The 13,954-nt window shown below is 37.0% G+C and overlaps 1 non-coding gene across 1 annotated transcript; it reads right to left on the bottom strand.

The window, feature by feature from the left end:
- Positions 1-10,793: 10,793 nt before the first annotated feature.
- Positions 10,794-10,888, bottom strand: LOC147525418 (small nucleolar RNA Z221/R21b). Its single transcript, XR_015206286.1, has one exon. It is a non-coding gene; the product is annotated as a small nucleolar RNA Z221/R21b (small nucleolar RNA).
- Positions 10,889-13,954: the final 3,066 nt, after the last annotated feature.

Here is a 13,954-nt window from a genome sequence, read left to right as displayed (position 1 = left end):
GTCCCAGGGACGCTTTTCATGTTTATTTACTTTTTCAAGTTATATGCTAATTATTTTCTGATTAACTGGCTAATCACTAGGTTGTTTTACATAGGCAAATAACCGATTTACAGAAAGAAAAAGATGCGGAGAAGGTAAATAAAGATGCTTTTACTCCATGTATAAATTCTTTCGGTGTATGAATGTCTATACTAACTTACTAAATAGAAGATGAATTCTTAGAATAAAATACATTTTCCCTTTTAATTGCAGACCAGCTTAGATGATAGAATCAAACAATTAGAGAATGATAAGGAATCTTCGGTCTTAGAAGAGGTAATCATGTTTTATTTTAATATTAACTGTGTTTGTTTCAATTTCTTTAAGGTTTCCAGAAGAGATTAGATACCAAGAGAACCAACTTGTGTCGTGTCCTGTTAATAAGCATATTGTTTGATGCTTTGTTTTTCGGCCTCTTGGATTTGATAGAATCTATTAAAGGAAACAATTGCTAAGATGACTAAAAATCAAATGGAAGTACAGGCTCAGGTATGGCTCATTGGCTCCACTGGATGGAGTCTATCTAGAAACATTAAATACCTTTTTGATATAGCATTGTGTAAGCTGTTTGTTAAACCCCTCCCCCCCCCTCTAAAAAAAATTTAAGTGGGAATCAAACCTAGGACCTTCTGATACAACCACGAGGGCCTTAACCAGATGAGCTATTGGACACTTATAATACACACAAGCTTTGGTGGATATCATTTTAAAAGTTTGCTGGTGAGAATAGAACTTAATCTGAGTTAATTCAAGGGCTTTGGTTGTCCTAGGGTTTAGGGTGAATCTACCAATCTGACTGATAGTTCCCCCATGTTCTGATTGTTGTGTCGGAGTGTTTTGTCTCCTATTCTGAACTTAACATTTTTTTTTTCTTTTTTGAATTGCTTCAGATTGCAAAAGAAGTGGATTTTTTTGCTAATGATAGTACTGCATTGGGATTAAAAGCCTTTGATGGTGTTCTTCAATCAAATATTTTATTGAAAATCTCAATCTTTCTGGGAACCATATATCTCAATCTTGATGTGTCTTCTATAAATCTGTAATTGAATGTTCCTTCCTTCCTATTTGATAACCTTCCTTTAATTGATATATATGGTTTGTTTAGAACTGCAATTTCTTTAAAACATTAAGTTTATTCTTTGCATATTAAATTGGCCAGAACCTTCTTTTATTTTAAAATCGTCTAAACCTTCTTTAAACATAGATTAAACATTGTACTTTAAACTCATGTATTTGCATATTCAAAAAACTTTTTTATGCTACACTTAATAGTTTAATCCACATTGATTATTTGTTGATGCTACTTTTAATTTCAAAAAAACAATCAGTCAAGAAGAGATTAGTTGACTCCATATGCTTTTCTTCCATATATATGCTTTGTTTGATCAAGAATGAATTTTTAATTTTCTAAGAACTGTTTTGAGTTTCACCGTACCACTTCAGTAGAATTTCCACTTGGGTCTCTTTGAGGACCCAAGAATGTACTTGAAATTTGGATTGTATAAAATTTGTCTTTAGTATGTGGCCTTTTGTTTAGTAAAATTACATAGGCACTACGATTTGCAAGTTTGTCTTATATTTATGTGTTTTAATTTTGTTGGGTACTCGGTACATACTGGTTCTTCAGCAATTTACATTATATATACATATACATTCTTTTAAGAAAATGCCAATTATGAATTTCTAACTTGAGTTCCAAATTGGCGTTTTCTCTCTGTTTGCCTTCTTTTCTCAGGCCTTTTTGGTTGACAACTATGGCATCACCAATCCACTCATGCAAGTTATTTTTTTATTTTTTATTTATTTCTCCTTCATTTGTTTGTTAGAATGAATTGAGAAGTTTATTTGAGAGATTGAGCTCAATGGGATGTTTAAAGCACCTTCTTGATATGCATTACCAAATGCATCCTAAAATAAGTTGTTTCCCAAATTCGAAGTTCTATCAAGAGAAGATCTTGGATGCTCCAAATGTTAACAGTCGGAGCTATGAACAACATTATCTTCCTATCTTGGAAGAGAAGAAGTTGATGATGTTGGTCATAGGAGGAAAAACATGGTAGAAGTAGTTGTTGTATTCACGATTGTGCGAAGTCTTTTTAAAGGTATTATATGTTCTGACCCAGCCCCTCTGTTTTTTTCCCTTTAAGATATCTTGCTTTTGTATGGTTCAAAAGAAAATTTTAATTACACATTATACTTACCATTTGCCCTCCCTGTTTTGCTTATTGTTGGAGTTAGGACCGAAGGAGGGTACTAAATTATTCTCCACATGTATACATGAGTTATTCACATGTTGTTTTGATATTAATGACTTCATACATTGTTGCTTTTTTTTACAGCATGGGAAGTATCAAAGCAAAAGATTAGCATCGGTATAATATCTCCCTATGCCGTTCAAGTTGCTGCAATTCAAGAGAAATTTGGAAAAATGTACCAGAACATTGAGGACTTTGATGTAAGGGTGAAGTCTGTTGATGGATTTCAAGGTGGTGAGCAAGACATCATTATAATCTCTACTGTTAGATCAAACAGTGGTGGAGACACCGACTTTTTATCCAATTTCCAGCATACTAATGTTGGTTTAACAAGGGCTAAGTATGTTGATCTATGGTTTTTAATGGATCAAAAGTTGTTATATCCAATCTATTACATTGTAATTTTTTGTAATTTCCTATATTAAAATACGGGTTATGGATGACATTGCGCATTAATCGCTCGGATTTTGGGAATGAAACAACTCGGCTAACTTGTGGATCGTCGGGCAGCATTAGTCAACAATGCGAAGGATCGCAAGTGTTTCTTTTTATGCAGATGAAGATAAGGGCCTTCTAAAAGCAGTAATACAGGTCAAGAAAGAGCTTGGTCTATGCTCTTAGTGAAGTGATGCTTATATGAGACAGATTTCGGGAGTAGCGGCCATGGCCATTCACTTAGAAAAGGATACGGGGTAACTCATAGTTGATGTTGCATCGCCTTGGGGGTGCTATCATTGCTGGGATTCATGAGTTGGATAATTGTAGATTCTGTGGGATTCAATGAATGTTACTAGATGGAGGTAAAAAGAGGTATGTCTTCATTCGGATTTGTTAGCAAGCTACTTTGTGATGTGGTCTTGGGACAGTAAATATTTACTATGCGAGCACGACGCGTTAGCTCACAAAAAAATTGTTCTATCTCATTAGAGTACTAATATGTCGTCTTTTAAGCTTATTTTCCAATTTCTTTAAAAATGAACTTTTTTAAGACTGGCAGTCGCGGGATCAGATGGTAAGTGTTATTAAAAGTAACAAATTCACAATATCATGAAGAGAAAAATAATCAGACTTTGTTGGTTGTTGTGTTAGTAAAGTATGTTTTTTTTACTAAATTACATTTGAATGGTTTATAAGCTTATCGTCCTTTTTATTTTCTTAGAATGTAACTATGTAACCATTCTGTCTTTAGTTATTCTACTTCTCATCTTCTCGGATTGTTATTTTTGTATTCCTTGATTTGATGTTCTCAACTACGCCTTCTCTTCCTGTAGATGCGAAGAAATATATTCAAGCTTTTGCCTCTCAGACTATTGCATCCCGTTTCTTATCTACATTACAGTCAACTTTCATCGTTGTCTGAATTTTTCGTTGAAAAATACTATTGGTTTGCATAGTAAACTGGAGTGGCTGAATCAAGAGAATGAAAAAAAGGGAGGGTTGTACCTGGTTTTGTTTGTATCTGTATTTTTTGATACCTGCTAGGCTACTTCAGACTGCGAATAGTTCTGCCATAGTTTAACTTCTTGATCACTAGGCCCATACTTTCAGTTCTTTGTAAGATGAGAATACAAGAAGGTTGATAGAAATTGATCCAAAAAGTGTATTGGCTTGGTTTGCTGCATTTGTATTACATGGTACTCGCAGTTCAGCCTCTGTAAATGGCGCTCCTTATATTTAAGAATTGTTTTTCATGTCTGTTTATGGAAATGGTTCTAGAGCTTTTCAGTTGCATCGACTTTTAGTTTCTATTTATTTTCCTTACAGGGTTTCTCTAGACGCTTAAGGGGAGCCAGAACAATGGATATTATGTCTTTTGTTATCAATCTGAAATAATATTTACCTCGTGCTTTTTCTTGAATTTACACTTCAGATATTTGTACTCTCTGTGTAACCTCCCAGCAGTAGTTAGCAGCTCAATGCTAATCTATATGTAGAAGAAAGTCAGATACTGAAGTTTTTTTTGAAAGTTCAGTACTAAATTAACCAACTAAATGAATGATTTAGAAGCCAATTAACTTTTTTACAGTTCTTAATTGATTCAAAGGTTGTTGAAATGTAGATAAGCATTCAATACTTTTTGTATGTTTGAACTTCGAAGTTTCAATTTCAAAGTGGGTTGCTTTGAGTTTAGAGAGATAACAGTGAAAGGAGGTAGCTAGCTAAGGCCCCATTTCTCATTTCTTGGAGATAACAATGAGATAGAAATGGAGGAAGCAATTGGATTGGTGAAACACGTATTGATGGCAAAGTTTAAGGACGAGATTACTCAAGACCAGATTGATCAACTCATCAAGGGATATGGCAATCTCGTTACTCTCATTGAACCCATGAAATCTTTCCACTGGTATATCTCCATTTTTTTAGTCAACTTATTTAGCGATATGGATATTTGTAGTTAAGCTTAATTTGGGTGTTACAGTTTTAAAACTTTTGGATTAATTTGTTATGATGATTAATAGGAAGTTATGCCTTGACCTGCATGTGCATACCTGAAATTACCAATCATGGCATGTCTCATCTTTTGTTGAAGCAATATTAGAGTTTTTAATACCAGTTCAACAATTATTATTATTTTACGAAGAGCACTACCATTTTTTCCACTGCACCAGTCTATATTATGGATGTTTCTATAATCAAAATGTTGCCGCTTGACAAAATGTTTCTATAATCATCTAGGCATAGCATAGTTATTATGCACAATGGATCACACTTATAATGTCTCTGCACTCCTTCACCGTGCACTTTGCACTTGCTACTAACTACTCAATCATTACACTTAATTTGACTCTCAAAGAACCAACATTCCATTGCATTATGTTAATCAAGTTGAAACCCAAAACTTGCCAAAGTTCTGCATGTGGAGTTGGGGGTGCTAATAACATTTTTAGAATGTGGACCAATAACTAATATAAGAATTCAGTGATACAACTAGCTCGCATCCATAATTTCTTCCTTTTGTCGCCTCCATACAGATGGATTGAAAAAAACAACACTCTATCATTTGAATCATTCAATCTCTATACACATGAAATAAGATCCACATTATATTGAAAGCATTTAAATTGTAATCTTGCTATATAAACCATCTTTCGGAAAGCTATTATTTACACATTCAATTCACTCCACATATTCACTCGATATATTAACAGTGTCCAATGCATTTTTTCTAATTGTTTCCAAATGTGACCGTTTCTAAATAGATAAAAAATAAATAAATAAAAATTGTTTTTTTAAGCTAGCTACAAATTCTTTCTCTGTCCAAGCTACCTACTTATTTAAACCAACAAAAAAAAAAAAATGGGTAGAGCATCAAAAATCGAATCGAACAAAGAATACAACTAACGTATTAAAGTGTTTTTTCCTTATTGAACTTTTTAATTTACTATTCTAATTTACATGCGTTCATTCCTTTCCCTAATTTTTCTTTCCTAGCACGTGCAACGCACGTGCCCGTTTACTAGTAATAATAATAATAATATTGAAAAAGGTTTTAATTTCAGTTAAAAGAAATTGAGAGAAGACAATATGATAATAGAATATTTGCAATAGTTTCTGCACTCTGGATATTACGGTTGATCCTAGTTCAGTTATGCCATGGGTTCGTCTCCTCCTTCTCTCGTGCTACACTATACAGGTTTTTCAACCACCAAATCGTCAGGAGCGTCGGTCTGGTATTAGGAAAAACCTTCAGCAGAAACAGATTCTCCTTGTTCTGATGACATGGAGTGAGCCTGGTGGACTATTTTGCCTCTTGGAGTTTGTAGTAGAGCCTCCTTCAATCCAACCACCCAAGAAATCGATTCCTACTCAAAATGTGCATCGATGCTTATAGAAAGTTGCTTATGGATATTTTGCTGCAGCGGTAAAAGTGTTGTTATCATCAGGGGTTGCCCCTAACTCAGCGGATACTGTACATGCATTAGAGGAGAAGTTGCTTACAGAAAGTTGCTACTTCAATCCAACCGCCCAAGAAATCGGTTTCTACTCAAAATGTGCATCGATGCTTATAGAAAGTTGCTTATGAACATTTTGCTACAGCGGTAAAAGTGTTGTTATCATCAGGGGTTGCCCCTAACTCATCGGATACTGTACATGCATTAGAGGAGAAACACCCGATGCGTCAACCGTACCACTTGTAAGACCTAATATTCATTTTGATGAGCGTCCCTTACTGGTAGAGAGAGAGACTTTACTGTCATGCATTAGGTCGTTTCTAAAAGGCACATCCTGTGGCCGTGATGGTCTTCGTGTTAAGCACTTGTTGGATGCTATGAATGGTGCTGCAGCAGCTATATCGTCTGACTTGTTAGATGCCTTGACCCCTGTGGTGAGTCTTTTGCTACAGGGACGATGTCCACAACCTTAAGCGAAATTCATAGCGAGTGCCCCGCTTACTCCACTTCGTAAGCCGGAAAAAGACATTTGTCCTATAGTTGTCGGCATGGTTTGGCATCGTCTTGTCTCCAAAATTGCAATAAAAGGAGTTTCTAAAGATGTGGTAGGGTATGTACTTACATGATTTTCAGTATGGGGTCGGTGTTCCTGGTGGAGCAGAGGCGATTTCGCACGTTGTTAATCGCATGATATATGCCAATAGTGAAAGTACCTCTCTTTCTATGCTGCTTGTAGATTTTCAGAATGTTTTTAACATGGTTGATCAGACTACCATGTTAAGATAGGTTCGTATTTGATGCCCGGCTATTGCCTCGTGGGTCAAGTATTTGTATTGTCAACCTGCGAGGTTATACTTAGGGGATGATTACATATGGTCTGCTACTGGGGTCCCCTTCTCTTTGCACTGGTGTTGCATCCTATGATTCTATAGATCCAGTCCAGATGTCAGTTATTGCTACAGTCTTGATATTTAGACGATAGGACTTTGATTGTGGATGCAGAACAAGTGGCAACAACTTTGCGTATGATTCAGAAAGAAGGACCTTCTTATGGGTTGGTTCTTAATGTTGCTAAAACTGAGATATTTTGGCCACCACTGGATCCACGTCGCTCCACTCCCAGTCTCTTTCCTTTAGATTTATCCCGTCCTCAGCAGGGGGTCAGATTGCTTGGAGGGGCAGTCAGCACTGATTCATCCTTTGTCATGGGCCTTGCTCGCAAGCGGATTGAAAATGCTATGACTTTGATGGACCGTTTAGTTGTATTGGAGGATCCACAGTGTGAATTAGCACTTTTACAAGCTTGTGTTGGGCTTTCTAAGCTGGTCTTTGCGATTCGTACTTGTCCACCATCCTTGTTTAGAGAGGCAGCTAAGACTTTTGATCGACATCTCCACAGTGTTCTTCTGGGTATTATAGTTTTCGATGGTCCTAGTTTCGGTGATTTACAGTGGTGTTTAGGGACGCTTCCTTTACGTCATGGTGGGTTAGGTATCTATTATGCCACTGATGTCTCTGCAGTTGTTTTTGTGGCCTCCCGTTTTCAGACTGTTAAACTTCAGAACCACATTTTTAGGAGTTGTGGTATAGTGCCTATGAGTGAGATTTTTTATGATACTAGCACTGCTTTACGTCACTGTCTACCCGATCTTGACCTTTAATTCTCTAGCTGTGAATGCTATCGTCCCCTCAAAACCACAAAAAGTTTTGGCGAAAACTTTCTACAATAAGATCGTTGCAGGTCTTGAGAGGGAGTTTGAGTTATTTGCTTGTCAAAAGACAGTTAATGGATGATTGTAGTCAGAACACGTAAAAGATTTTCTATTTGTTATTACGGTGGAGGGACTTGGACATCATATGTCGCCAGTGGAGTGTTGTTTTATTCACCGGTACCGTCTCATGATTCATTTGTACTCTGATTGGAGACTATGCCTTGTATGCAAAAAGAGTAAACTATTAGCTTTCGGGGACCATGTAGCACATTATAGACATTTTCCAGGTTTCAAATACCGACATGATCATCTCATGTCAGAGTTATTTTATGTGATGTATTTTGGTGTCAATTTTCTCACTACTCCAAATGAGGGAAGATCGACACTTCGTCCTACGGATACGGATGTATTGATTTATAGTTGGTCTTAGGGGAGGCATGCGTGTGTTGATGTATCTAGAGCCTTTTCGTTGGTAGGGCTTGGGAATAGAGTCTTTAAGGTGGGAAAAACAGTTAATAGAAGCGATGACAAGAAAGTTTGAGAAACACGAGAAAATTTGTAGAGCTAACCAGCATTGTATCATTCTGTTCAGTTTCGATATTTTGGTTTCTTGGCACAACAGTCTATTAAACTCCTTAAGAGATTGCAGAAAGTTATGTACTGCAAACTGCAACGTAATGACAGCTGGTTGGATTTCCCATTCAGAAACTTCTTAATTATTTGTAAAACTCGTTATTGTTATCAATAAAATTTCCACGTGTTCAATTAAAAAAAAAAAAAAAAAAAACCCAAAACTCTAATGATGAAATATGGAATATGCTCTCAATGATTTCTATTTCGTATGCAATTTGCTATTTAAAATCAAGTCTTTCAATTATACTATTTAATAAGTATGAACCAATGAACGCACTTAACGGGCGTTTAAAGTTTTAATTCATGTATTTGATGGCCATGAGGGCATATTCAACACTTTATTATAGGCAATTAGAAGAAAATAGAAAATTCGGACTAACGGTCAATGAGAATCAAATCTAAATCTAATTGACCGACATCAAACGTTAAAATGGAAGGCATGTCTAAAGAAAATTAGAGTAAGGGGTTATGTCTAATTCTCAATTATAAAAAAAGTATATCTAAAAAACTAGGGTAGGGATCGGGTCGGATATGGCTATATCCGAATCCGAATAGTTTCATAATATCCGAACCTAACCCGAACTATATATGACTAACCCGATCAGATAACACTAAAAATTCAAAAAAAGCCCAAAAAGTATATCCGAATCCGACAGACCCGACCCAAACCCAAATAAGTAAACGGATATAAAAATTGACCCGAACCGAACAATTCGAATTCGGGTCGGATTCTGATCAAACCCAACCCGATTCCCTGCCCTATAAAAATAAAGCAACTGCCTAGACGAGACTAGTAAATTTAAGGTAACCCCATCTACTAGCCCCATCTCGTAACAAGATTTTGTAACATCCCCATGGAAACAAGATTTTGTGTTCGAGACTTTGGAGTGAAATGCAGTCCTATACATTCCTATACATTCACAAAACGAATATCACTAAATGAAATAATTTCCCGGCTCATCTAGTGGGAGGAAATACTAATTAACCCTAGTTTCGGTTCTTCTTCAACGATCTACTATTTTTAGGTTGATATCAGTTTTTTACTCGTCAATTGCAAGTTTGCAACACCTCTAAAGAACCCTAAGAAGAGACTCTTTGGACCCCAGAATGCGCGCTAGTCATGCTAATATTTTGTGAGTTTTTGTACAAGTTGGTATTGACTATTGACATAAATTGAAACGATCCGAGCAAGGCCTGAATAAATCATGGACCAAAATATCGACGATATATCCGATATATATCGGTATTTTGGTACACCGATATCGATATTTCCGACATATATCCACCGAATATAGTACCCTTTTTTTTTCTGATATATATCGGAATTTCCGATATAAAAGTTTATATCGCCAATATAATCGATATATCCGATATTTACGATATATATTATTTGACTTTTTGACCATTTTTTAATATAAATCCGATATTTCCAATATATTTCCGATATATCCGATAGTTTGGACTGATCACCAAAAAAATGAATATATCTGATATATCCGATATATATCGGTTTTTGGATACACCGATATATTCATCGATATCGATATTTTGAACCTTGGAATAAATAACCATTTAGTCCAATCAGAATTCATCCATACCTGATGAATTTCAATTAAAGGAGAACAGCTTATTTCAGAACTTATAGAATTGCCACATCAAAATACCTAAAATATTAGTAAGCCTACCTTAAAATTTTCAGTAGCTTTCAGTTGTTTGGCTATATCTTTTAGTGAAGATTAAAGAGTCTTACCTAATAAGCTTTTCTAGACAAGTTCTTCCTTCGAATTGTTTTATCGTATCTAGGGTTATAATGTTTTCCATGCAATATTAAACTATAAAGAGGACTACTTATCAAACGATTTACAAGAGATTGAGGATGGCGTTGGAAACCACCTTCTGAGTAAATTCTTAGTGACAAAAATAATAAACCAAATACCGAAATCTAAAAATTATTCAAGATAAATAAATAAATAAAATGAGTCAGAAATCTCGCTCATTGCATAAATAATTGATGCTAGCTCAAGCATAAGAAATTCATCATTCTATATTACTACATAAGATGAATAACGATAAGATCCATAACATGCACTGTTCTACCGCAAAATCAAAAAGTGAAATCTTAGAAACATAATTAGGGTAAAATATAAGGAACAAAGACCGCATCACTTGGCTCCTCCAAATAAACACTATAATTTTGATACAAAGAGAATAAAAAATAAATTAATAATATTTATATAAGGAAAATGGGGAGAAAGAAAATAGTGCTCAGATAAAAATGGGTTTGAGTAATAATCAGCACAGACTATTAAGAAATAATCTCAGAGTGGTGCATGACTTTGAAAAATCTTCATAGCACTACACCATTAAAACGATATGTGAAAAAAAGATTACAGAGGAAAACTGAATCATGAAAAAGGTCCGGGTAGATGTTGAAACTGTAGAATCGAGGGAAGTGACTTTTGAGGAAGTGCCTCTTCCTATTATATAAGAGAACCCAATATGAAACCCTAGTAGCTTATTGTAATTTGACAATTTTGCCATTCGGTGTTCCTGTGTTCTCACTACTAGTGTAAATAAATTAGGATGGACACATCCATCCATATCTTAATATTAAAGCTCCCACATAGGGTATTTTTCGAGCTCTATTAAAATTCCACGTCATCATCTCCTATTAAAACGGGAATTCCTCTCCTATTGATTTTTTTTAGGCACTTCTAATTAAAACATGAATTATTTTCCTATTAAAACGGGAATTCTTCATATATTAGAAAAAAGAAATTCTAACACTTCTGATTAAAACATGAATCATTCTCTTATTAAAACGGTATCTCTCCTCCAGTTAAAAAACGGGTTTTTAAAACTTAATTAAAATAATTTGTTGAGAAATTAAAACGAGTTAGCGACGAAAACATGAATCATGATTTGTTAGAATATATATATATATATATATATATATATATATATATATATATATATATATATATATATATATATATATATATATATATATATATAGTTACGATTGTTGAGCAAGTTTTTAAAAGAGCCGGTGAATATGCACGGGTAGTACGGACTGCCGACTCTATCAAAATCAAATTCCGAAAATATGGCCATCCGGTTTTTGGAAGAAAAACCGAGATATTCAATGAAATTTTGTGGCATTTTGTACTATGTCGAAGAACATCTCCTTGACCATTGCCAATGCGCAAACAAATTGCCAGCATAAGCAACACAAGGAATTGCATATTTTTCTATACTGCCCAAAATGAGAAACACTCAAATGCCTCTAAAAGCAAAATGAGATTGCTTCAATTTATATTCGTGTGTTTTGTTGTATCACACTCTCCTTACTATTCTCTCCTTATCTTCCAAGTCTCTCCTCTCTTTCTAATGTGGTTCCTCTCCCTTTTCCCTTTTCCATCTCTTTCTCTTTATACCCCTTTCTAGCCTTCATCTCAGACGTCCACTTGTCTTCTCAGCCCTCGGTCTCCCTTCTTCCCGTACACCTGCCACGTCCACGGTTTAGGTTTCTGCGGCAATGTTCCCCTACTCCTCAATTTCCCATGTTATGTTGCATCCCAAACAGTTCATTGATGACCCAGTCCACTTACTATTCTTAGGCCACTACAAATGCCCCTTCTCGACTCCGCGGTCATCTAATTGGCCCGGGGTCAAGAACTCCCGCCACCCCTCTATTTCTATATCTGGTTTTCCTATGCATCGGTATGCGCGTGCTGCCAAGTGCAATTATCACGCGCATCTTCAGCAACTCTTCATTTTTCATGTTTCCATGTGTCATCTTCCGGTTGGATCACCTGACGACTCTTCGATTTCCCCACCCCACCAAATTTACTCTTTTGCCCTTCCCCTATTTAAATCCCGCTCTTTCTTCCTCCCTCATTTTATTTCTCCACTCTCTCTCTTTGCTTTCCCCTTACCTCGCCAACTCTTCTTTTTCCGTTCTCTCTCCGACCTGCGTGTTCTCCAGTGCTCTCTCCGGTGACTCTCTTCTCTTTTGGACACTCTCCTCAGGATCATTATCTCCTTCTCCCCTTTGTCTTGGTACATTTTCTTTTCTCCATTTCTTTTTGTTTGGTAACTGTTTTTGAGTTTTTTCCCCTCCCTCGAGTATGTTCATCTCCCCTTTCCGATGTTGGACTCCGAATCCGGTGACTCATCATCTTCCTGGCCTAATAGGATAGTATCCCCACCTCCACTGGCCCCGGCTGTGACCCCCTCCACCTCTGGATGACCCACACACCCCCTTATTGCCACCCCCTTCTCGGTGTTGTAGACCTAATTTGGACGCAATTAGGGCTGCCTATGGGGTTCCAACAGATATATTATTAGAACATGTGCCCTCAGTCACCCAATACCCTCATCTGGTTCCCCGCAGGCCGGGGTATCTTGTCGTTACTATGGGTCAAATCGTTGCTGGTTTGTGGCTTCCAGTCACATTATTAGATGTCGAGGTGTGCAACCATTTCAACATCCCTCATTGCCAAGGCATTGAGAACTTTTTGGAGAATTATGTATGCCACGAACTCTTACAATAGGACAGGAGAGCCCAAGATTGCCAGCCATGATATCATCTCTCACTATTTTACAAAGACAAGTACCAAAGATGTAAGTGTAGGGTATCAGTCCTTTTGGGTCGCCCTAAAAAGCAATCCTTTGTCCTCCGTATTGCCACTTCAAACATGATGTGGAATCACTATCCGCTATACGTATCTGGGAACTTTTTATCCACGGACCTTCCTTCTGGTTTAACTCTTAATCATCTCACCTTCAAAACCCATGGTGAGTCTTCTCGTACTTTCCCTCTTTTCTTATATATATACTCCATGTTATCAACTGACCCGTGGCTATTTTCCCCTACAGGTTGGCGGCCTGATTCCAAGTCCAGAATCTACTCCGCCATATCATGTCCTGTTTTTGCAAGACTCCGCAGTCTAGGCTCTGCCCAAGCTGATAACCTGGGTATCCACCTCACTCAAGGTACCCCGTTGCTGCAAGTCCCAGCGCTCCATTCTATCAGCGGGTATTCCGCCCCTTTTTACCGTCCTCTGCTGCCCAAGGAAAGGAAACCCTGAGCTTCGCCCCCACCCAAGAAAAGATTTTGCACTCAGTCCTCCCACCGTAGACATCCTCGAACCTCCTCTCACTCCCCTGCCTCCATTAAACTCCGCAAACCTCATACCTCATCGGCACCAAAAGACGTCCCCTCCTACTGCTCTATCTCCACCTGGGAAGATCAATACACCTCCCCCCTTCTCCTGCCGACGATATGGATATCAACAAGGTGAAGCTGTTTGACAGCGACACTGATGATGATGACGTGATGGAGGTACCCTCTACTGAGGTGTGTGCTCCTGTTGATGGGCCTCCAACCAAAAGGCAGCGGACTTCTATGTTGGAGGAA

This window comes from Coptis chinensis, chromosome 1 (assembly GCF_015680905.1).
Source record: "Coptis chinensis isolate HL-2020 chromosome 1, ASM1568090v1, whole genome shotgun sequence".
Lineage (NCBI taxonomy): Eukaryota > Viridiplantae > Streptophyta > Magnoliopsida > Ranunculales > Ranunculaceae > Coptis > Coptis chinensis.
Note: the sequence above shows the minus strand (reverse complement) of the source record. Positions and strands in the feature narration are given on the sequence as shown.